General features: G+C 43.9%; 1 protein-coding gene across 12 annotated transcripts in view; it reads right to left on the bottom strand.

Moving 5' to 3' along the window:
* The window catches only part of pwn (pawn), a 198,972-nt gene extending 190,162 nt beyond the window's left edge, over positions 1–8,810 (bottom strand). For 6 of the 12 annotated variants that reach the window (XM_067773847.1, XM_067773855.1, XM_067773856.1 and 3 more), the window contains exon 1: positions 2,528–2,983. The gene's annotated coding sequence lies outside the window, so the exon portion shown is untranslated. Of the gene's footprint in view, positions 1–2,433; positions 3,076–8,670 lie in introns of those variants that run through there. The other 6 variants (XM_067773853.1, XM_067773849.1, XM_067773851.1 and 3 more) reach the window with 6 other exon arrangements.
* Positions 8,811–26,145: the final 17,335 nt, after the last annotated feature.

The following is a 26,145-nucleotide window of genomic DNA, read 5'->3' as shown; positions in this document are numbered from 1 at the left end:
TAAAGCCACAATTTTCCTTTTTCAATATCCGTCTTATTTTTATCACGTTCTTTGCACAAATAATTTGAACAAGAATACCCTTAGTGAAATTTATATTTCTACATGGAGTAAGAATTATTCCGCTACCAGACAATAACTCTCAAATTGTTGCACAACTTTTTTAAAATAAGTTGATGTTTCATATATATATATATATGTACATTAACGTGGGTCGATTTGTATGGACGAATTTCGCCATCGATTTTTCGATAGGATTTGTGCTCAGGAAGAAAAGCTCCACTACGCATACCCAAAAAACTAATTTTCGAGCCTGCGAAATTTCATCGATTTTTTCGATTTTTTATGCATTTTTTTCATTTTCAAGGCTCCAAATCATTTTTATGAATTTTTTTTTTCGTGTCAATCGGCGTAGTCCCAAGTGAATTCATGCGCTAAAGATGATTGTAAATGCAGTTTAAAGAAAAACAAGTAAGGAAGGCTAAGTTCGGGTGTAACCGAATATTACATACTCAGCTGAGAGCATTGGAGACAAAAATAAGGGAAAATCACCATTTAGCAAAATTAGCCTAGGATAACCCTGGAATGTGTTTGTATGACATAGGTTTCAAATGGAAGGTATTAATGAGTATTTTAAAAGGGAGTGGGCCATAGTTCTATAGGTGGACGCCATTTCAGGATATCACCATAAAGGTGGACCAGAGGTGACACTAGAATGTGTTTTTACGATATGTGTATCAAATTAAAGTTATTAATGAGGGTTTTAAAAGGGAGTGGCCCTTAGTTGTATATGTGAAGGCGTTTTCGAGATATCGACCAAAATGTGGACCAGCGTTACTCAGAACAGCATCTGTCGGGTACCGCTAATTTATTTATATATGTAATACCAGGAACAGTATTCCAGCCAAGATTCCAAGGGCGTTTGATTTCGCCCTGCAGAACTTTTGTCATTTTCTTTTACTTAATATGGTAGGTGTCACAACCATTTTACAAAGTTTTTTCTGAAGTTATATTTTGCGACAATAAACCAAGCCAATTACCATGTTTCATCTCTTTTTTCATATTTGGTATAGAATTATGGCTTTTTTTCATTTTTCGTAATTTTCGATATCGAAAAAGTGGACGGCCATTTTTTATACCAAGATTAAGTGAGTTCAGATAAGTACGTGAATTCAGTTTAGTAAAGATATGTCGATTTTTGCTCAAGTTATCCTGTTAACGGCCGAGCGGAAGGACAGACGAACGACTGTGTATAAAAACAGGGCGTGGCTTCAACCGATTTCGCCCATTTTCACATAAAACAGTTAACGTCATAAAATCTATGCCCCTACCAAATTTCAAAGGGATTGGTAAATTTTTGTTCGATTTATGACTTTAAAAGTATTCTAGACGAATTAAATGAAAAAGGGCGGAGCCACGCCCATTTTAAAATTTTCTTTTAGTTTTGTATTTTGTTGCACCATATCAATTCTGGAGTTGAATGTTGACATAATTTACTTATATACTGTAAAAATATTAAATTTTTTGTTAAAATTTGACTTAAAAAAAAATTTTTTTTTTAAAGTGGGCGTGTTCGTAATCCGATTTCGCTAATTTTTCCTTAGAACACATACAGTAATAGGAGTAATGCTCTTGCCAAATTTCATTATAATATCTTCAACGACTGCCAAATTACAGCTTGCAAAACTTTGAAATTACTTTCTTTTAAAAGTGGGCGGAGCCACGCCTATTGTCCGAAATTTTACTAATTTTCCATTCTGGGTAATAAGGTCAACCCAACTACCAAGTTTCATCGCTTTATCCGTCTTTGGTAATGAATTATCGCACTTTTTCGGTTTTTCGAAATTTTCGATATCGAAAAAGTGGGCGTGGTTATGGTCCGATTTCGTTCATTTTAGAAAGCGATCTGAGATGAGTACCCAGGAACCTACATACCAAATTTTATCAAGATACCTCAAAATTTACTCAAGGTATCGTATTTACGGACAGACGGACGGACATGACTAAATGAATTTCTTTTTTCGCCCAGATCATTTTGATATATAGAAGTATATATCTATCTGGATTAGTTTATGCCGTTACAGATTACCGTTATGCGAACAAAGTTAATATACTCTGTGAGATCTGCTCAGCTGAGTATAAAAATATTTTATGGAGATTTAGAAGAATTTTTAAAATGAAATTTCGCAGGCTCGAAAATTATTTTTTTGGGTATGCGTAGTGGAACTTTTTTTCCTGAGCCCAGATCCTATCGAAAAATCGATGGCGCGATATCGGTTAAAAAATCAACCCAGTCTAATGTACATACATATGTTACGTATCCGTCGGGCATATTACGCACGCACATGCATGTATGCAATTTTGAAGTTGTGCACTTTATTTTAATAAATTCGATTATAATTAAATCTAATCTTATTTTATGTTTTTTTAACTCACAACTTATCACTTGATTAATTCAAAATATTTTTATATATAGTTTTGGTATTTCAGTTTAATAGTTTATAAATTTTTTTTTTTTGATAAAATTCACCTTTTTTGCTAACCGTTTGTTTTAAATATAGAAAACGCTGATTTTCACCTGTCTTCGATAAGCCTTTTGAAGCATACCATATTTGGGTATGTATGTACGTATAAATATATTTATGGGTATAAGCCTGCACGGGTAAATAAATGCATTTCTATGATGTGCGCAAATCTTAGTAAAGTTGGTACTGTTAATTATTTGATTTTATTTTTTTTTTTTTTTTATATCTACAGCTCAGTACAGCTTTAACAACCACTTTTATATTCGTTTTCAAAAACACTTCTTTCTTGAAATTAAATGGCAAGTTAAGTACACACACACATAGCTAATTCATTTATTAATTCCTTTTCACTCTCCTTTCAGTTTGAGTACTTGGCATTTATTTCCCGCATTTATCACGTAACAAAGATAAATTTTAACGTCTTAACGCAAGCACGATACACCTTTAACTGATCGTTCAGCACCAAGTCAAGTTAGTTGGCTCCAATCAAGTCCAAAGCTACACGAATGTGTGGTGAATTAAGTGAAGACAGGTAAAGAGCAAATACAAAGAAAAGCCATCAACCACCAACAACAACAAACATATCGAATTTCTTCATTATTGCAGACAAAGCATGGCTGTATATTGAGATAAATTAAACAAAGAGTAGACAAAGCCACAACAAATAATCAAAAAAAAAAAAAAACAGCAAAAAAACAAAAAGCAAATGTTTGCAAAAGTAGTTATGGAGCTTTTGTAAGAGCTTTCGAGGCTCAGGTGTATTTCGTTTTCTACAAATTAGGTTAGGTTAAACTGGCTGGTCCATGAAGAGCTCATATAGACAGAATGAGACCACTGTATTACCAGATGTTTGCTCAACGACCAAACTGAAAAGCACTATCAGAAACCAGTACTTATGTTATAAAATGATTCCGTCTACTTGGCAAATATATAAAAGTTTTCTAGGACCCATGCTACTTGCTGCTTAATGATCTGATAGCTGTGCCACTCCATAAAGCTTGAGTCTTAGCCTTGCAAGTGCACGGCTCTAGCTCGATCGGTTCCTTCGCTAGCCCTAAGTATATCTGCTATCACTGAGAAAGCCTAATTCAAAAGCATGTGGCGCCGGAAGGCAGTGTCCAGTCAGAATACTCATCATGAGCCTTTAGTTCCCTTTTTTCTGTGATAAGAGTAACTTTGTTTGTCTAAGGTTGTGAGACATGCACATGATTTTCGGCAATTTCCAGCCTCGCACTTGCCTCTACGATTTTCCTGCTTGGTCGGTCATGTGCAGTTCTCACCTTTTTTTTAATCTCGCACAATCTGATATTAACTTCTTCGGTTCACACTTTGAGCGATGCGCTCTGTTTAGCTAGTGCATCCGTTTTTTTCATTTCCAACTTATCCCATATGTATATAGATGTACATTTCCTTCTATCCCAATTCTTTCCAAAGATTGCTTACACTCCAGTATATTTTTAGATGTTGTGCTATGAGAGATTAAAGCCGTATTTGCTGCTTGTCTGTCAATGTAAAAATTAGTCACTGCTACAACTTCCACCCGAAAAACACTTCAGTGATCTGGCAGCTTGGAAGATATTTCCCTATCTCCGCAGTATACCGCAGATTATTCTCCTTCCTTTACTTTGGAAGCATTCTTCCACACGTGTATCACCTCGTCTGTCATTTGAGCACTCTTGTCGCACTCTTCCACCTCTATTGCGGCTCTAAGAACCCATCGCACAGCAGGTAGGGAACTAGGATGTTTGTCCGTCAAATATTTGATGACGCTACACTACCATGGCCGTATTGTCTGCACTAAAGCTGTCATGAGGCATTGACTCTCCTTGCAATTGCTAACACGGGGTACTTCCCAACCAAGTCTACCTGTGGAATGTGCAGAATAACAGTACAGACTTCGGGGTTGTTTTCAGGGCTCCCGTTATTGATAGCTTACATACACTCTCTTCCAATTTGACCGTCCACTAAATAAGATTTTCATAGTATAGGATAGGCTTAACAATCGCAGTAAATATCAACTGAGAGAGAGGGCGATAGACCGTGCGTACGCCCCTGCATTATTTTACATGCATAAAGTGGCTTCGAGGCTTCTTCACTGGCTCCTCCATGTTGAGCTTCCACGACAACTTACTCAAGATTTCTCTTGCAGAGTCTGTCCTCCTAGCTTAATCCTAGACCAATCCGGTACCTTATACCTCCTAGTACACAAGACCATATCCATTTTCTCCACTTTGGCGCTCGACATCAGGTACTCAGGTATGTTTATCCCGAAGCGCCGAATCCATCAAAGATCGCTAATTGTTGGAGGGCATTTTCCACTTATAACCGTAGAAACGTCATCTGAGTGCGCCATAAGTTTGAGGGATCATAAAAACCGTTTCCAAGCAGTCGGAGTAGTACTAGAAACCGCCTGCCGCAAAGGACTACCCACATCAGTAAAACACCGTAAGTCTTCACGGTGCTTTTTGCGCTTAAAGCAGCAAGATCCGTTAACCAAGATTCAGAGCGTAATCGAAATTCTGGGCAGTTTTCGGTGTTGTTGTAGCTATACAATAACTCGTGCACTCAAACACTTAACATTCATAAATTAATAATTGGCACGATTCACCTCCGAAGAGATTGAGGACGAGCTTCCAATTTTCATCGTGCTCCTTTTTAATTTTGCCTACAAATTGGCGGGACTGAGAAGCTTTTCATGTCTTCTTATGTCCCAGAACACCATCTACATAATGAGGCGAGAATACTCCCCATTAGGGAGAGAAATGAAATGCTAACCAAACAGTTTCTGTTGAATACCCAGAAACCTCCGTAAGCATTATGATGAAATACGGCTCCTGAGAACACAGCCGTATGAAGCCAAACACAAGCAGGTCCTCAGCGAACTCCATAAACAGGCGTCGGACTTCTATGCCAGGAAATGCCCGGTGTACTCAAAGAACAACACCCAAAACTAGCAGAGGAGGAACGCACTCTCCCTAGGGAAACGCGCGTCACTCCAGCTCTTCGATCTGGGTACTGTAACAGGTTAAACTCTTACCTATCCAGAATCGATATACAAAATATATGTCCCACTTGTAATGGGCGGCCACCGTGGTGTGATGGTAGCGTGCTCCTCCTACCACACCGTATGCACTGGGTTCAAACCCCGGGCAAAGCAACATCAAAATTTTAGAAATAAAGTTTTTCAATAAGAAGAGAATTTTTCTAAGCGGGGTCGCCCCTCGGCAGTGTCTGGCAAGCGCTCCGAGTGTATTTCTGCCATGAAAAGCTCACAGTGGAAACTCATCTGCCTTGGAGATGCCGTTCGGAGTCGGCATAAAACATGTAGGTCCCGTCCGGCCAATTTGTATTGAAAATCAAGAGGAGCACGACGCAAATTGGAAGAGAAGCTCGGCCTTAGATCTCTTTGGAGGTTATCGCGCTTTACATTTAGTTTTTATTTTTTATTTTTTGTAATGTGTCCCCACATAACACCAACCATCTCTTTAATTGTATTGTGGAGCCAACGCCTCTAACACCCCTGTTGAAACAGCAAGTTTCCTTGGACTCCAGTTAGAGGACATTGATGGCAATTTGTGATTGGTCACACCTATTGGATGGGGCGAAGCACCGATGCAACAACAACAACAACAAGAAACAAGGTTTTGTTAGGATGGCTTCAAGGACATGAAGGTAATGAACAGGCAGGCAGACTACTGAGCCAAGCAGGATGCTATAGCAGCATGGTCTATGGTCCAGAGCACTTCTTTAGACTCACAAAGGCACACACTAGTGAGATCAGAAGTAACTGGGAAACAAAGAAGTTCAAACAGCATTGAATTTAGTGCCCGGGGCAAAGACAGGCAGAATTGTATAGACTCCCAGCAACGAAGGATCAGCCAAACTCATTTTTCTAAGCAATCTCTCTCTGGGTATTATATAGACGCTGTAGTCTACGATATCACCTAAGTAAGTTAAATCTGTCGGATGCACAAATCTGTCGCTTTTGTGAGCTGGAGGAGGAAACGCCGGATCACATTCTTTTCGAATGCATCGCTCTGGCAAGGCAGATACTCTCACATCTATGTGGCCTGACTCTTAATGCCTTCGTGATATGGATTAAAAAGGCTAAAATGGTACTTAAATACATTAAAAATATCTACATACAGTAATGGATAGCTATTGCGTTAGTACAACGCTGCCATTGCGCACTGCTACCAATTCATGTCCGTGGTGGGGAAATATCTAGTTCTGAGCAGGTGGAGTTCTAGTGCATTCGGAACCTTTACTAGATCACCCTCAATCTCTTTTAGACGCTTTCAACTAGCGAATTTAACAAAGCGATATCCTAGGCGGAGGACATTGTCTTACGCTGCATTGCCTTTTCTATGGTTGGGAACTAATGATAATCTAGCTACTATCGAACTAGTTTTTACTTGGTACTTTAGGTGTAGTTGTGTAAAACTATATACTTTAAGCACGATCTTTAAAATTTTTAGTAGGGCTTCTATTTCTAATCCTAAGCAGTTTTTTCTGCAAGTTTGCAAAAATATATCTATGGCCTAAACTTTTCCCAAAAATTTAATATTTCTCATTTTATGGCAAAATCATTGCGTAAATATTTCCATAGTATTTCAAAAGTATTAGTTGTATAATTGCAACACCCTAAAATATTGTAACGAATTTAGTGCAATTCTGCTTATTTGCAACCTTCTACTAACGTTCGTATCGCTAAACTGTTGAATAAATATCTCCAATATTCAATAATGCAAAATGGCCTGTATTCAAGTATTTCACAATAACACTGATACTTCACAACCAATAGCTTGCTTAAATCAAACTGGTTCCCATGCCTCAGCTGGCGCTGCTTTTATACTCTTCCATTTCCTCGTTTGCATATTTCTAGACGTTTCTAGAATTTACTACTTGTTTACCAGCTATAAACAACAGCTATAACTACAGATGCACGATTATAGCTTCTCACATAGCCATATGCGCGTGTATATGTGAGTGATACTTCCACCGATGATTGCCTACTTTTGGGAGTATCTCATATATATGCATGCGTTGGTGCGTTTCTCTCTGCTGATTTTATGGACATATGTGTAGACATAATGATTGATTTGTTTATGTACATACCAGTGACTGCTCAGTATCGGCTTAGAGATGATATCCCTTAGTGTTCCTAATATTCGTCACAATGTTGTACCTAAATATTTTAGCGACATATTGGTTGGGTGGGCGTGTGGGTAATAGCGCTATTGGGACAAGTTTGACTACCAACTGTCGCGCTCTGCATCCGATTAACACCAGTTCGTTGTTGGTCATTAAAATTGTAGTGCGAAACTGGTGCTTTGCGTGATTGTATCCCAAAATCGCTGTAGGGTAGCTACTGACGCCTTTATAGGGCTCTTATTCACAACATACTTCATAACTTAAGAATTGCAGATACTTAAGCTTGTAATACCGAAGCATACTACCCAAAATAATAGTAAAATTCGTCACCATCCATTCGTCATGATCCATAGTCAGACTTGGTATTAAGCCAATATCTGTACACCAGATTAGAAGAAAAATCCCGCCAGCTTGGAGGCTAATACTTTTTTGTGCTGTTATCATTGCTGTTGTAATAACATCTCTCCCCGTTCAATACGCACGATCACATTTATGTAATTATTAACGAAGTATTTTAAAGGAAATCCGGGAAAGAAGCAATTTCAACAGGGTTGGATCACATTGAAGTTGAAAATATGGTTTGTGTCATGTGAACACACCGCATACAGGGCTTATGTCATCTATTCCGGGGTGGATTGTGGATGGGTAAGAGTTTAACTTGTTATGGTATCCAAATCAAAGTTGGAACAGAGTGACGTCAGCCTTTCCGGGAAGTCTGCTTTCATCTTTTATTGAAAAAGGAAGCCACCTACTGTGTATACGGCTGCGAGCCGCACGTTTTCTTTTGGATCTAACGGGAGTGGAGCTGATCAGTTGTCTGCTAAGATTTCCCTGTAGGGTACAATTAAGCCAATACTGCTTTCTTCAGCATTGAATTTTGCTAACTAATGATTGGCTCGTCGTCTGATCTTATCAACGGAACGATGCAGCACAAGTTGCAAGCAGTAAGCGCTTGGATTTCGGATCTCACAAAACGTTTTCGTCAAACACTTACCAAATCAGATGAAAGGTTACAGTTTTGGATGTGTCCGTATACAAGCTTTCTGATTTTCGCATTTTACTCCCTGACTTTGTAGTCTTGCGGGCTTTGTGGTCCCACAATATAACGTTCTTTTGTTAGGGCTGGAGTTTCAGCTGGGCAGTTTGACGGGTTCTTCTTAGACTCTACCAGTAGGGATAAAGCGAGCCGGAGCCGAATCGATAATGTTTTAGGTTTATTTTGCCGGGCATCAGTAACAATAGCAGCCAAAGAAAGCTCCATAAATTCTTTGAAGACGTCCGAATTACTTTTTTTTTTTTCAAACCATTTCTTACGACTCCAGTGGAATTGTCCATTCACTGCGCCAATAGTCATATCATTTATTATTGTACCCTGAAAAATATACTAACACTAATAACAAGGAGTGACGGGACGTATAAGATTAGATATGTGTAGTAGAGTGAGTCGATTTATTAACCGATATCGCGCCATAAATTTTTCGATAGCATTTGGGCTCAGGAAAAAAAGTTCCACTACGCATACCCAAAAAAATAATTTTCGAGCCTGCGAAATTTAATTTTTTTTTAAGTTTTTTCGACTTTGATTTTTAAGGGTTTTTTTCATGACCTACTAAAAAAAATTTTCATTTGATTGTATAATTTTCATGTATATTTCAATATTTTTTTTTTTTTCAAAAAACTGATATTGGTTAACTTTCATCCATACAAATTGCACACGTTAATGTATATGGTTTCGAGTTCGGCATCGCCTGACTGGACAGTTATACTATAAGTGGTAACGAATGCGAGATCGCCCTTTCTGCAAACATTGTAGCAACCTCAGTTTCGAAGACCGAACTGGCGATTAGCTTTGTCTCTTGTGCTTCTCCATAAAATCAGTTGTTTGCTGCGTAGCTCGGCACGGCAAATACATCCTGCTATTGCTATTAAGCCTTGAACGCCTACGTGAGTAATTTTGACCACACATGCATTGCACGGAGTTTGGAGCTCTGCATTACCGGGGCTCTCGGCTCCACTCCGTCTGAAGTACTCAACACAATGCTATACCTTCCACCTCTTGACCTGGTGGCGAAGGAAGTAGCGGTCATCGCCGCTCTACGCATAAGGGAAACAGGTCTCTGGTCAAATGGATCTAGTGGACACGCAACAATCTTGGGCAAGAACGCCCCATTCCCAATACCGGTACGCACTGACCTCACTGCACGCCAAAGAACGTCTTCGTTAAAAAGTATAGTATATATATACCATCGCGACAAGACTGGAATTCCAGACAACATACGGTACCGGGTGCCATCAACATATTCACGGATGGTTCTAAGCTTGACTGGAAGGTGGGAGCAGGCCTCGTTTCACCGGATCTAGGTCTAGAGGTCTCTTTTCGCCTACCAGATCACTGTAGTGTTTACCAAGCGGAAATGCTGGCAATACACAGGGCTGTGAATCATCTCGGGTCTATGCCTAAGGATGGTAAACGGATGTTTATTTTCTCAGACAGTCAGGCCGCATTAAAGGCCCTGGACTCATTCATCGACAACGCAAAGTCGGTCAATGAATGCCGCAGATCTCATAACGAGATGGCTCAGCACTGCAGTATCAACCTTATATGGGTACCTGGGCACAGGGATATTGAAGGCAACTGCAGAGAAGACGAGCTGGCCAGAAGAGGCACCAACGACCATATCCTTCCGGGAAATGATTCGGTAGGTATACCGATGGCCACTTTCAGGCTTCGTGTAAACACAAGCACTATAAGAATAGCAAATGGACTATGGTCAGCCATATCATCGTGTGAGACATCGAGGCTAACCTGGCCCTCATATGGCAAGCGGCGCAAAAGAGCGCTTCTGATTTTAAACAAATCGGTTCTATCGTCCCTGATAAGGGTTCTAACAGGGCATTGTTTAATAGGCACGCATGGTGCAGAATGGAGGTAACGACCTTCGACTATTGTCGCAGCTGCAGATGTACAGAAGAGGAGGAGAGTGTCCAGCACCTTCTCTGTCATTGTCCAACGCTTAGTAGGCGCAGGTTGGCATTCCTTGGTAAACCTTTTCTACCTGAACTTGCTGAGGTCTCTAGCTATGAAGTCAAGGCTCTAGCAAAATATATAAATTCCACGAAGTGGTATGACTCGCTTTAGGCAGGGTAGGGGTCCTCCTTGAGACCGTATAGGGTATTACAATGGGCCCATTGGTGGCCGAAGTAGTGAGCTGTTACCATAGTGTCCAGCTCAGCCCTCGCAACCTAACCAAACCTAACCTGCATTGCATTGAGGTTAGTGTTGTCTGAAGCATTGTTTGGTCTCGAAGGGCTCGGAGAGGTGCTTCCCAATCGTTACGTAGCTGGTGGTGATGCGCAACGTAATTTGGTAAAGCCTTTGCACAGAACTTAAATTCACATTTCTTCAAAGACGACGAAAATTTGGTGAGTGCTGAATCGTTTATCGGCTTCTGCAATATTTGCTGTCTGAAAGGGCACTGATAGAGTTCAATTAGTTCGCTGACTTTGGGCTTCAGTCTTTTGCACAATTAAGCCAACTGATTGCGGCTTGCGTAAACGCCTTGTCGTGGATTGAGCCGAGGTTGTATGCGTTCTTTACCTTCACTTCGCCTCCTCTTTACTTAACAGATCGGCTCCATAGCTCCTCGCCTTCGCGCAGTTCTATCTTATGTGCCTTTTTTTAAAGTACGATATGGACACAAATAGGAAGCTGTGAAGGATTCCCTCTATGTGGGAACTAGCCGGTACAATATCAACTAGAAATCAATTGCATAATAATTATCGCTCTATAATTATATCCTCAAACGTATCCCTATGTATGGCTCGGAGCCATGGACCGTGTCGAAAGAGAATAATGTGGCTCTTTTTGTGTTGGAGAGAACAGTTTTCCGCAAGATGTATGGTCCAGTCCATATTACCGATGGCAACTATCGAAGGAAGTACCATGGTAAGGTGTATGCGCCTTACGCAGATATAAATTTAGTGGCAGATATAAAGATAGCTCATGTAATGCAAATGGATAAAGACGCTCCGGCCAAGAAAGTAATTCTATGGACACCCGTAGTTGAAAACTTGAACACCCTTGGCGCCTTCAATTGGCGGTTAAGTAACATTTTATGATGATGGCAGCCGTTGTTGTTGTTGTTGCAGTCCTTCGCCGCATCCAATAGGTGCGACCACTCACTAATTGTTGTTGTTGTTGCTGTTGTAGCAATGTTTCGGCCCACCTAATAGCTGCGACAGATCACATATTGTCATCAATATTCTCTAACGGGAGTCCAAGGAAACTTGCTGTTTCGACAGGGGTGGACCATAATGAAAGGGGTGTTAGAGGCGTATGTTCCACATTACAATTAAAGAGATGGTTGGTGTCATGTGGGGACACATTGCAAGCGGGGCATACATTTTTGGGTACTGTTCCCTGAGTACTGGGTTCACCGGGCAATTCCCGGCATAAAAGTCCGTTTGTTTGTGGAGTTCACCAAGGACCTGCTTGTGTTTTTTTGCTTCATAGGGCTGAGTTCTCGGGTGCCGTATTTCCTCAAAAAGCTTACGGAGATGGCTCCTTAAGTCCTTAGGCGGTGTTGGCTCATCAATCAGATGTCTGTTGGGATGCCCAGGTTTCTGGGTATTCAACAGGAACTGTTTGGTTAGCATCTCATTTCTCTCCCTGATGGGGAGTATTCTCGCCTCATTATGTAGATGGTGTTCTGGGGACATAAGAAGACAGCCCGTGGCGGTTCTGAGAGCAGTATTTTTGCAGGCCTGTAACTTCTTCCAGTGGGTAGTTTTTAAGCTTGGCGACCATATAGGAGACGCGTAGCACGCGAACGGCAGGCCAATTGCTTTGTATGTGGTAATGAGCGTTTCTTTGTCTTTTCCCCAAGTACTGCCAGCAAGGGATTTGAGGATTTTATTACGGCTCTGAATTTTCGGAACAATTGCGGCTGCGTGCTCACCAAAATGTAGATCCTGATCAAACGTCACACCCAAGATTCTGGGGTGTAGGACAGTCGGTAGCGTAGTGCCATCGACGTGGATGTTCAAAATGGTCGACATTTGGGACGTCCAAGTTGTAAATAAGGTCGCGGATGATTTAGTCGGTGATAATGCCAGGTTTCGCGAGGCGAAACAGCTGAAGAAATCAGGAAGGTAGCCGTTCATTCTGTTGAAAAGCTCATCGATCTGTGGGCCCGGCCTATTTGCGGTCCACGTTTTAAGACATGGGGGAAGGGTAGACCCTTCCAAGTCTTGCAGTAACGTGCGATGGTTGACCGTATCAAAAGCTTCTGATAGGTCTAGCGATAGGAGTACTGTTCTATTGTGGGGCTTCTGATTTAAACCACAATTTATCTGGGTGCTAATGGCATTTAGCGCAGTGGTGGTGCTATGGAGTTTTCTAAAGCCATGCTGATGACAGGCTAGCTGCAAATTTGCTTTGAAGTAGGGAAGCAAAATGGCTTCAAGCGTCTTGGCTACTGGCGATAGGAGAGATATCGGGCGATATGACTCTCCTATGTTAGCTGGTTTCCCAGGCTTTAGTAGCGGGACCACCTTGGCCATTTTCCATTTTTCGGGTATGACAAAGGTGGAAAGAGACAGGTTGAAGACGTGCTAAATATTTGAAACCCTCCTTCCCTAGACTTTTAAGCATCGGCATGGCTATGTCGTCTGGGCCACTGCTTTGGATGGTTTAGCATGACCGATGGCATCCTCAACCTCTTTGGCTGTGGTGGTAATTGGTTCGCGCTGAACTTATGTTTATGTGCGTGTCTGTTGGCCCTCCGTCTATTTTTGTCGACCGTAGAATGCATTATATATTGTCGGCAGAAAGCGCTCGCGCATTTTTTCGCATCCGACAGCACTTTGTCGCCAAACGCGATGGAAACTTTGTCATTGTGCCTAGACGGATTCGATAAGGACTTTACAGTGGACCAAAGTTTACATTCACCGGCAGAGAGGTTACAACCGCTTAGGTGCTCCTCCCATTTCGCCCGCTTGTGTTCATCCACAAGCAATCTGATGCGTTGGTTTATATCCCTTATTTGGGGGTCGCCGGGATCGAGCTATCTTGTAAGGTCACGTCCTCTCGCTAAACTTGCGGCCTCTGCCGGGAAGTGGGCCGAATTTCGGGAATTATACCGGCGGGAAGGGAACGAGCCGAGGCGGATTCAATGACCTTGCGGAAAGCACGCTCCCCTTGGCGGGCATCAGTTGGGATAGGGAGGGCAGCAAAGCGGTTGGCTGTAAAGGATTTGTATTCGTCCCACTTTCCTTTTTTAAAGTTAATGAAAGTGCGTTTTTCTGTGACGATGAAGTCGGCGGAACGCTCGAGCGAAATAAGTATAGGCAGGAGGTCGGATGCCAATGTTACCATCGGCTGCCAGTTTACGCAGTTTGCGAGTTCTGCGCTCACGATTGAAATATCCGGCGAACTGTGACAGCTTCCTACCATACGTGTGGGGCACAATAAACGTGCAGAACGTCATTTCTTCTATTTGATCCGCTAACATCTCACCCGTACTGTCCACCCGCAAGTTTGAATGCCGTAGATCGTGAGGGGCATTGAAATCGCCTAAGATAATGCGATTGTTTCCAGTGAGTACGCCGCTGATATCAGGGCGGTATCCACTGGGGCAACAGGTGACAGGAGGGATGTAGATGTTGATGATTTCTAGGTTTGCATCGCCCGACCGGACAGATAATCCTTGACGTTCTAAGACACTGTCCCTGCGGTCGATGTCGGGATCAAATATATGATATTGCACAGTGTGGTGTATGATAAACGCGAGGCCGCCTCCATTTCCGCTCTCGCGATCTTTTCTGTGGACATTATACCCAGAACAGGTCTGCAATGCAGATCTTGCTGTGAGTTTAGTCTCTTGAATCGCAGAAATGCGGATGTTGTGCCGCTTCATGAAGTCGACTATCTCCGTGATCTTCCCAGTTAATCCATTACAGTTTAACTGCAGAATTCTGAAGTGCATAGGGGGGACGTCGTCACTCTGGGAGTAATTGACGGGTGACTATGCCTGGGTTGTGGAAGGCCAAAACGCGATTGCTGTTGTGGTCCTGGGACTAGACGTCCTTGGGTAAGCATTGGGGTACCCGGTGTATTTGGGTATGCGGCCTGGCAACATGGCGCAATGAAACCCTTCGGGGGGTTGCCGTCGCGGAGACCAGAACATCTAAGAAAGTGGTACTGTCCATGGCAGGAGCTGCATTGGGCGGATGTCACAAATGCATATAGTCTGTGCTGGCAAACGGTGCAAAGGGAGGTAGGGACTAAGAGTCTGTTTCCCTGACCTACACAAATGCAGCCGCAAAAGAGGGGGAAGAAGACGGGGGCAGGGGCTGATGCTCGGCATTGCTCCCGACTCTACTACGGAGATTGTAGGTATGAGTGGGAGCAGCCGCGTGAGTTGGTGGCGCCGTGGAGCGCGAGCAACAGCGGGTACTTGTTGTGGCTTGCTGAGCAGCTGGAAGGTAGCGGGGGCGCTAAGGCGCAGACTACGGGACGTCCTAGGGCGTGAACAGCAAGGAGCCACAAAAGATTTATAGAATTTACGTGGACGTCTGGTTTTGGGGTCTAGCTCAGAACAACCTGTCCGATGCAACCATCCCTTACACGAGACACACTGACAAGAGTATGACCGTCCTAAAAAGATTCTTTTCCGGCAGATGTAGCAAAACCATTTCTCAGGACCGGGGTCAGGAGACGGACCCGGATTGGGTTCGATACCTTCCCGGAGCAAGAGAATATGGAGCAGTCCCGCTGCTAGGAGCTGATGGGAGGATGACAATTTTTGGGAGGGACGCAACAAATTAAATGGGGTTACACTGAAATGGCAGTCCTTGGTCGGGAAAAATCCCGAGTCGCTCCGGTACATGGAACCGACGGCCTTGGGAAGCGACTCACTAATTGTAATATATGTCCTTGTATCAAAAGCTTTTGATAAGTCTAGTGCTACGAGCACTCTTCTATGGTGGAGTTTTTGATTCAATCCGCAATTTAGCTGCGTGTTAATGGCGTTTAGCGGGGTGGTAGTGCTATGTGGTTTTCAAAAGCTATGCTGATGATTGGCAAGACGCAAGTTTGCATTGAAGTAGGGAAGCAGAATGGCTTCAAGTGGCTTGGCTACTTGCGATAGGATTGATATCGAACTATAAGACTCTCCTACATTAGCTGCTTTTCCAGGCTTTAATAGCAGAACCACCCTGGTAATTTTCGGACAGGGACAGGTTGAAGACATGCGCTAGATAATTAAATCCCTCTTTGTCAAGTGAATGAATGTTACATATTGCGCTCGCGCATTTCTTCGCATCCGACAGCACTTTGTTGCCGAAGGTGATGGATGTTTTGGTGCTGTTGTAGCGATAAGGTTGCTCCCCGAAGGCTTTGGGGAGTGTTATCGATGGAATGGTCATTGCCGGACACAGATCAGGTACGCTCCGGTACCACAGCTCCATTAAGGTGCTAGCCCGACCATTTCGGGAACGATTTATGTGGCCACATTAAATCTTCAGGCCATTCCCTCCCTGTTGTTGTTGTTGTTGTAGCAATGCTCGCCCCACCTAATAGCCGCGACCGACCACAAATTGTCATCAATATCCTCTAACAGGAGTCCAAGGAAACTTGCCGTTTCAACAGGGGTGGACCATAAGGAAAGGGGTGTTAGAGGCGTTGGTTCCACATTACAATTAAAGAGATGGTTGGTGTCAAGTGTGGACACATTGCAAGCGGGGCATACATTTTGTGTGTCGGGGTTGATTCTGGATAGGTAAGAGTTTAACCTGTTCTAGTATCCAGAACGAAGTTGAGCAAGAGTGACACGCGTTTCCCTGGGGAGTATGCATTCCTCTTCCGCGAGTTTTGGATACTTTTCTTTAAGTGCTGGATTCACCGGGCAATTCCCGGCATAAAGGTCCGACGCCTGTTTATGGAGTTCACCAAGGACCTGCTTGTGTTTTTTCACTTCATACGGCTGGGTTCTCAGGTGCCGCATTTCCTCAAAATGCTTACGGAGATGACTCCTTAAGCCCCTAGGCGGTGCTGGTTCATCAATCAGATGTCTGTTGGGATGCCCAGGTTTCTGGGTATTCAACAGGAACTGTTTGGTCAGCATCTCATTTCTCTCCCTGATGGGGAGTATTCTCGCCTCATTATGCAGGTGGTGTTCTGGGGACAGAAGAAGACATCCCGTGGCGATTCTGAGAGCAATATTTTGGCAGGGCTGTAGTTTCTTCCAGTGGGTAATTTTTAGGCTTGGCGACCATATAGGTGACGCGTAGCACGTAATCGGCTGGCTAATTGCTTTGTATGTAGTCATGAGCGTTTCTTTATCTTTTCCCCAGGTACTGCCAGCGAGGGATTTGAGGATTTTGTTACGGCTGTGAATTCTCGGAACAATTGCGGCTGCGTGCTCACCAAAATGTAGATCCTGATCAAACGTCACACCCAAAATTTTGGGGTGTAGGACAGTCGGTAGCGTAGTGCCATCGACGTGGATGTTCAAAATGGTCGACATTTGGGCCGTCCATGTTGTAAATAAGGTCGCGGAAGATTTAGTCGGTGATAATGCCAGGTTTCGCAAGGCGAAAAAACTGGCGAGATCAGGGAGGTAGCCGTTTATTTTATTGCATAGCGCATCGATCTTTGGGCCTGGGCCTGTGGCCATTATTGTACAGTCATCGGCGTAGGAAACGATTGTGACTCCTTACGGTGGTGAAGGTAGCTTAGATATGTAGAAATTAAACAAAAGTGGGGACAGGACACCACCCTGTGGCACCCCTTGTTTAATTCTCCTTGGTTTTGATGTTTCGTTTCTAATTCGCACCGATGCCTGCCGACCACCCAAATAATTTGCGGTCCACCTTTTAAGACATGGGGGAAGGGTAGACCCTTCCAGGTCTTGCAGTAACGAGCCATGGTTGACCGTACCAAAAGCTTTTGATAGGACTAGCGCTACGAGTACTGTTCTATGGTGGGGGTATTGATTTAAATCGCAATTTATCTGGGTGCTAATGGCATTTAGCACGGTGGTACTGCTATGGAGTTTTCTGAAGCCATGCTGATGAGGGGCTAGCTGCAAATTTGCTTGGAAATAAGGGAGCAAAATGGCTTCAAGCGTCTTTGCCACTGGCGATAGGAGAGATATCGGACGATACGACTCACCTATGTTAGCTGGTTTCCCAGGCTTTAGTAGCGGGACCACCTTGGCCATTTTCCATTTCTCGGGTATGACAAAGGTGGAAAGAGACAGGTTGAAGACATGCGCTAAATATTTGAAACCCTCTTTCCCTAGGCTTTTAAGCATCGGCATGGCTATGCCATCTGGGCCCACTGCTTTGGGTTTAGCACGACCAAAGGCGTCCTCAACCTCTTTAGCGGTGATGGTGTTTGGTGACGCGCTGAATTTGTATTTATGTGCGTGTCTATTGGCTCTCCGTCTATCTTTGTCGACCGTAGGATGGATTATATATTGTCGGCAGAAAGCGCTCGCACATTTTTTCGCATCCGACAGCACTTTGTCGCCAAAGGCGATGGAAACTTTGTCTTTGTGCTTAGTCGGATTCGATAGGGACTTTACGGTGGACCAAAGTTTACCCACACCGGTAGAGAGGTTACAACCTCTTAGGAGCTCCTCCCATTTCGCCCGCTTGTGTTCATCCACAAGCAATCTGATGCGTTGGTTTATATCCTTTATTTGGGGGTCGCCTGGATCAAGCTGTCTTATAAGGTCACGTTCTCTCGCTAACTTTGCGGCCTCCGCCGGGAAGTGGGGCCAGATTTCGGGAATTCTCCCGGCGAGAATGAAACGTGCCGAGGCGGATTCAATGGCCTTACGGAAGGCACGCTCCCCTTGGCGGGCATCAGTCGGGATAGGGAGGGCAGCAAAGCGGTTGTCTGTAAAGGATTTATATTCTTCCCACTTTCCTTCTTTGAAGTTTATGAAAGTGCGTTTTTCAGTCACGATGAAGTCGGCGGTACGCTCGAGCGAAATAAGTATGGGCAGGTGGTCGGATGCCAATGTTACCATCGGCTGCCAATTGACGCAGTTTACGAGTTCTGCGCTCACGATTGAGATATCTGGCGAGCTGTGACAGCTTCCTACCATGCGCGTGGGGCGTCTCCGTTTATTGTACAGAACGTCGTTTCTTCTATTTGATCCGCCAACATCTCACCCGTACTGTCCGCCCGCAAGTTTGAATGCCATAGATCATGATGGGCATTGAAATCGCCTAAGATAATGCGATTGTTGCCAGTGAGTAAGGCCCTGATATTAGGGCGGTATCCACTGGGGCCACAGGTGGCAGGAGGGATGTAGATGTTGATGATTTCTAGGTTTGCATCGCCTGACCGGACAGATAGGCCTTGACGTTCTAAGACATTGTCCCTGCGGTCGATGCCAGGATCAAATATATAATATTGCACAGAGTGGTGTATGATAAACGCGAGGCCGCCTCCATTTCCGCTCTCGCGGTCTTCCGTGTGGACATTATACCCAGAGCAGGTCTGCAATGCAGATCTTGCTGTGAGTTCAGTCTCTTGAATCGCAGTAATGCGGATGATGTGCCGCTTCATGAAATCGACTATCTCCGTAATCTTTCCAGTTAGTCCATTACAGTTTAACTGCAGAATTCTGAAGTGCATAAGGGGAGACGCCGCCACTCTGGGGGTAAGTGACGGGTGACTACGCCTGGGTTGTGGAAGGCCAGGAGGCAATTGCTGTTGTGGCCCTGGGACTGGGCGTCCTTGGGCAAGCATTGGTGTACCCGGATGATTTGGATTTGCGACCTGGCAACATGGTGCGATGAAACCCGTCGGGGGGTTGCCGTCGCGGAGACCAGAACATCTAGGAAAGTGGCACCACCCAAGGCAGGAGCTGCATTGGGCGGATGTCGCAAACCTATATATTCTGTGCTGGCAGACGGTGCAAACGGAGGTAGGGACTAAGAGTCTGTTTCCCTGACCTGCACGATTGCTGCCGGAAAAGAGGGGGAAAGAGAAGACGGGGGCAGGGGCTGATGCTGAGCATTGCTGCCAACTCTACTACGAAGGTAGTAGTTATGAGTGGTATCAGCTGTTTGAGTTGTTGTCGCCGTGGGGCGCGAGCAGCAGCGGGTACTAGTTGTGGCTTGCTGAGCAGCGGGGCTGCTGGAAAGTAGTGTGGGGGGGGGGGGGGGGGGCCCTTGGGCGTGAACAGCAAGGAGCCACAAAAGATTTATAAAAGTTACGTGGACGTCGGGTTTTGGGATCAAGCCCAGAACAACCTGTCCGATGCAACCATCTCTTGCACGAGACACACTGTACAGAGTATGACCGTCCTAAAAAGATTCTTTTCCGGCAGATGAAGCAAAACCATTTCTCAGGACCGGGGTCAGGAGACGGACCCGGATTGGGTTCGATACCTTCCCGGAGCAAGAGAATATGGAGCAGTCCCGTTGCTAGGAGCTGATGGGAGGATGACAATTTTTGGGAGGGACGCAACAAATTAAATGGGGTTACACTGAAATGGCAGTCCTTGGTCGGGAAAAATCCCGAGTCGCTCCCGTACATGGAACCGACGGCCTTGGGAAGCGACTCACTAATTGTAATATATGTCCTTGTATCAAAAGCTTTTGATAAGTCTAGTGCTACTAGCACTCTTCTATGGTGGAGTTTTTGATTCAATCCGCAATTTAGCTGCGTGTTAATGGCGTTTAGCGGGGTGGTAGTGCTATGTGGTTTTCAAAAGCCATGCTGATGATTGGCAAGACGCAAGTTTGCATTGAAGTAGGGAAGCAGAATAGCTTCAAGTGGCTTGGCTACTGGCGATAGGAGTGATATCGAACTATAAGAATCTCCTACATTAGCTGCTTCTCCAGGCTTTAATAGCGGAACCACCCTGGTCATTTTTCATTTTTCCCAAATCCCTCTTTGTCAAGTGAATGAATGTTACATATTGCGCTTGCGCATTTCTTCGCATCCAACAGCACTTTGTTGCCGAAGGTGATGGATGTTTTGTTGTTGTTGTAGCGATAAGGTTGCTCCCCGAAGGCTTTGTGGAGTGTTATCGATGTAATGGTCCTTTGCTGGATACAGATCAGGTACGCTCCGGTACCACAGCACCATTAAGGTGCTAGCCCGACCATTTCGGGAACGATTTATGTGGCCACATTAAACCTTTAGGCCATTCCCTTCCTGTTGTTGTTGTTGTTGTAGCAATGCTCGTCCCACCTAATAGCCGCGACCGATCACAAATTGTCATCAATATTCTCTAACGGGAGTCCAAGGAAACTTGCCGTTTCAACAGGGGTGGACCATTAGGAAAGGGGTGTTAGAGGCGTTGGTTCCACATTACAATTAAAGAGATGGTTGGTGTCATGTGTGGACACATTGCAAGCGGGGCATACATTTTGTATGTCCGGGTTGATTCTGGATAGGTAAGAGTTTAAACTGTTACAGTATCCAGAACGAAGTTGAGCAAGAGTGACACGCGTTTCCCTGGGAGTATGCGTTCCTCTTCCGCGAGTTTTGGATACTCTTCTTTAAGTGCTGGATTCACCGGGCAATTCCCGGCATAAAGGTCCGACGCCTGTTTATGGAGTTCACCAAGGACCTGCTTGTGTTTTTTCACTTCATACGGCTGGGTTCTCAGGTGCCGTATTTCCTCAAAATGCTTACGGAGATGACTCCTTAAGCCCCTAGGCGGTGCTGGTTCATCAATCAGATGTCTGTTGGGATGCCCAGGTTTCTGGGTATTCAACAGGAACTGTTTTGTCAGCATCTCATTTCTCTCCCTGATGGGGAGTATTCTCGCCTTATTATGCAGATGGTGTTCTGGGGACATAAGAAGACATCCCGTGGCGATTCTGAGAGCAGTATTTTGGCAGGCCTGTAGTTTCTTCCAGTGGGTAATTTTTAGGCTTGGCGACCATATGGGTGACGCGTAGCACGTAATCGGCTGGCTAATTGCTTTGTATGTAGTCATGAGCCTTTCTTTATCTTTTCCCCAGGTACTGCCAGCGAGGGATTTGAGGATTTTGTTACGGCTCTGAATTCTCGGAACAATTGCGGCTGCGTGCTCACCAAAATGTAGATCCTAATCAAACGTCACACCCAAGATTTTGGGGTGTAGGGCAGTCGGTAGCGTAGTGCCATCGACGTGGATGTTCAAAATGGTCGACATTTGGGCCGTCCATGTTGTAAATAAGGTCGCGGAAGATTTAGTCGGTGATAATGCCAGGTTTCGCGTGGCGAAAAAACTGGAGAGATCAGGGAGGTAGCTGTTTATTTTATTGCATAGCGCATCGATCTTTGGGCCTGGGCCTGTGGCCATTATTGTGCAGTCATCGGCGTAGGAAACGATTGTGACTCCTTCCGGTGGTGAAGGTAGCTTAGGTATGTAGAAATTAAACAAAAGTGGGGATAGGACACCACCCTGTGGCACCCCTTGTTTAACTCTCCCTGGTTTTGATGTTTCGTTTCTAAATTGCACCGATGCCTGCCGACCACCCAAATAATTTGCGGTCCACCTTTTAAGACATGGGGGAAGGGTAGACCCTTCCAGGTCTTGCAGTAACGAGCCATGGTTGACCGTATCAAAAGCTTTTGATAGGACTAGCGCTACGAGTACTGTTCTATGGTGGGGGTATTGATTTAAACCGCAATTTATCTGGGTGCTAATGGCATTTAGCGCGGTGGTAGTGCTATGGAGTTTTCTGAAGCCATGCTGATGAGGGGCTAGCTGCAAATTTGCTTGGAAATAAGGAAGCAAAATGGCTTCAAGCGTCTTTGCCACTGGCGATAGGAGAGATATCGGACGATTAGGGATGCAAACGATACATCGATGTTTTTGAAACATCGATAGTATCGGATGAATATCCGATGTTTAACATCGATGTTTCAAAATTACTCAATATCGAAAAATTGCCGATACATCGATGTCAACTTTGACGATGTTTCGAACATCCACATCTCTAAAGTTGCATTTATTCAGACCAATTCTAAATATTCTCGCGGAATTTTGTTCTCGCGGATTCTTTTATTCCCGCGAAAAAATTCCTCCAATTCTTTTCTCCTAGGGAGAAGAAAAATTGGGGAATAGGAATTTCGAATTTTCGAAGTCAGCTGTTTTGTCAATTGAAATTTCGTTGCGCATTTCTTATTTTGTTTAAAAAATTGAAAAGTTTAATTATTGTTGCGAATTTGTTTGAAATTAAGAAATAAGGTATAAACAATGCACATTATTGCATTTCATGTGGTATACACTGAAATGAGTATTGAATTGGTGCCACAGCAACATCAACAGAGGAGCATAAGACGAAGACGGCGGGTTAACACAAATCCGCCGTAGTTACCTGCTTTCATTCTGCAAAGCAATTTTCTGGCGGCCACGTCGAGTTGAGTTCGTCTTTCGCCATATGCCAAAATCTAATTAAGCCTTCTTAAAAAATCCTTGCGCAATTTCTGGATGGCCGCATCAAATATACAAAGAGATCTTCCGTTGCTTATGATATACTTTTCGACTTAAAATAAAGAATATTGTAGTTGCTGTTGTTGTTGTATTAACAGTGAGAATATTGTGGTAGAATGTAAATACATATTTTAGCGCAAATTTGTACAAATAAGTGTTCTTTCTTAAAAGAACCAATTTCCTTCAACTATTTTGATGCATTCCCTTTAATTTAACTAGTGAAAAAACTCCTATGAAATGGCAAAGAAATCTCCCTCTCCCTCACGTTCATAATACCTACTATTACCCCATAACCGGTTTCCGGAATTTTTATTTAGAATACGAGGAATGGGAGAAGGGAAAAAACTCGCACGGAATTTTCGTTTAGAATTGGGCTGATTGACTCCATTCCTTTTTTTTTTGCTAAGTTGCTGCAAACTGATGTAAAAATGGTAAGTTATTAATAATAATTGTTTTAAATTATGATGTGACTTGTAATGAATATTTTATACTAAATAAATAGGTGAATATCTTAATCGAAAGTGCAGTATGCCAGTTCAAGGGCGTGAGGTAAATATGTAGATCGTGAAGTAGTATCCCGGGCTTTTTGGAATAATTTTATTATGTGGATAATAATTAATTTTTACATCGCCTTTGATTACCTTTGGTAACAGCGTAATAGTTTTTATTTTCAGCTACTTTGACCAACATTGCTTTTATTTAATAATGGGCTGCTTTTTGATTACTTCTAAAAGGAAGTTGCTTGCACTGCTTTCATTTGCAAATATTAATATTAAATTAAAACAAAATTGCACATTTTTAATAATTTCTATTTTCCACCAGCTTCTTGCCGAAATCAATACGCCGAACAAAAGTAAGGTGTGGCGCTATTTTAAAAAATTAAGTGCCAACTCCGCAAAGTGTCTATTTTGACTTTGGCCGGTAACTGCATACATATATAATAAAACCTCTGCACATTGTAAAGGGGCCTTTAAAATACATTTCTGGTCGAATTTTCTTAAAAATTCCTCGATTTCGGGGTGTGAGCTAATGTTACAAACTAGGCGACTATAAATATCACCCCACCCACTAGAGCCACGTAGTTATTCCTAAATTGAATTCTACTGAAAAAAACATCGGAAAACATCGATGTACCGATGTTTTTCTTCCGATGCTTTTTATCATCGATGTTTCGATGTATCGATGTTGCTCCTCAAAATTTGCATCCCTACGGACGATACGACTCACCTGTTAGCTGGTTTCCCAGGCTTTAGTAGCGGGACCACCTTGGCCATTTTCCATTTCTCGGGTATGACAAAGGTGGAAAGAGACAGGTTGAAGACATGCGCTAAATATTTGAAACCCTCTTTCCCTAGGCTTTTAAGCATCGCCATGGCTATGCCATCTGGGCCAACTGCTTTGGATGATTTAGCACGACCAATGGCGTCCTCAACCTCTTTAGCGGTGATGGTGTTTGGTGACGCGCTGCATTTGTGTTTATGTGCGTGTCTATTGGCTCTCCGTCTATCTTTGTCGACCGTAGGATGCATTATATATTGTCGGCAGAAAGCGCTCGCACATTTTCTCGCACCCGACAGCACTTTGTCGCCAAAGGCGATGGAAACTTTGTCTTTGTGCTTAGTCGGATTCGATAGGGACTTTACGGTGGACCAAAGTTTACCCACATCGGTAGAGAGGTTACAACCTCTTAGGTGCTCCTCCCATTTCGCCTGCTTGTGTTCATCCACAAGCAATCTGATGCGTTGGTTTATATCCCTTATTTGGGGGTCGCCTGGATCAAGCTGTCTTATAAGGTCACGTTCTCTCGCTAAGTTTGCGGCCTCCGCCGGGAAGTGGGGCCGGATTTCGAGAATTCTCCCGGCGGTAATGAAACGTGCCGAGGTGGATTCAATGACCTTATGGAAGGCACGCTCCCCTTGGCGGGCATCAGTCGGGATAGGGAGGGCAGCAAAGCGGTTGTCTGTAAAGGATTTATATTATTCCCACTTTCCTTTTTTGAAGTTTATGAAAGTGCGTTTTTCAGTGACGATGAAGTCGGTGGTACGCTCGAGCGAAATAAGTATGGGCAGGTGGTCGGATGCCAATGTTACCATCGGCTGCCAATTGACGCAGTTTACGAGTTCTGCGCTCACGATTGAGATATCTGGCTAGCTGTGACAGCTTCCTACCATGCGTGTGGGACAGAACGTCGTTTCTTCTATTTGATCCGCCAACATCTCACCCGTACTGTCCGCAAGCAAGTTTGAATACCATAGATCATGATGGGCATTGAAATCGCCTAAGATAATGCGATTGTTGCCAGTGAGTAAGGCCCTGATATTAGGGCGGTATCCACCGGGGCAACAGGTGGCAGTAGACTACGGGACGCCCTTGGGCTTGAACAGCAAGGAGCCACAAAAGATTTATAAAAGTTACGTGGACGTCGGGTTTTGGGATCAAGCCCAGAACAACCTGTCCGATGCAACCAACTCTTGCACGAGACACACTGTACAGAGTATGACCGTCCTAAAAAGATTCTTTTCCGGCAGATGAAGCAAAACCATTTCTCAGGACCGGGGTCAGGAGACGGACCCGGATTGGATTCGATGCCTTCCCGGAGTAAGAGAGTATGGAGCAGTCCTGCTAAGAGGAGCTGCTGGGAGGATGACAATTTGTGGGAGGGACGAAACAATCGTTCCCGAGATGGTCGGGCCAGCACCTTAATGGTGCTGTGTTACCGGAGCGTATCGGATCTGTATCCGACAAAGGACCATCACATCGATAACACTCCCCAAAGCCTTCGGGGAGTAACCTAATCGCTACAACAACAACAGGAAGGGATATACGTAAAAGTAAACAAAAGTGAGGATTGAGGCATCCACTTTTTAATTCTTCTGGGTTTAGATGTTACGTTTCCGAACTGCACCGATGTCTGCGGATCAAACGTATAATTTGCAGTCCACTGCAGACTGGGAGGAAGGGTGGACCCTTCCGAGTATTTCAATAACGTGGCAAGGTTGACTATATCAAAG

Source organism: Eurosta solidaginis, chromosome 3 (assembly GCF_040869045.1).
Source record: "Eurosta solidaginis isolate ZX-2024a chromosome 3, ASM4086904v1, whole genome shotgun sequence".
NCBI classification, from domain to species: Eukaryota; Metazoa; Arthropoda; class Insecta; order Diptera; family Tephritidae; genus Eurosta; species Eurosta solidaginis.
Note: the sequence above shows the minus strand (reverse complement) of the source record. Positions and strands in the feature narration are given on the sequence as shown.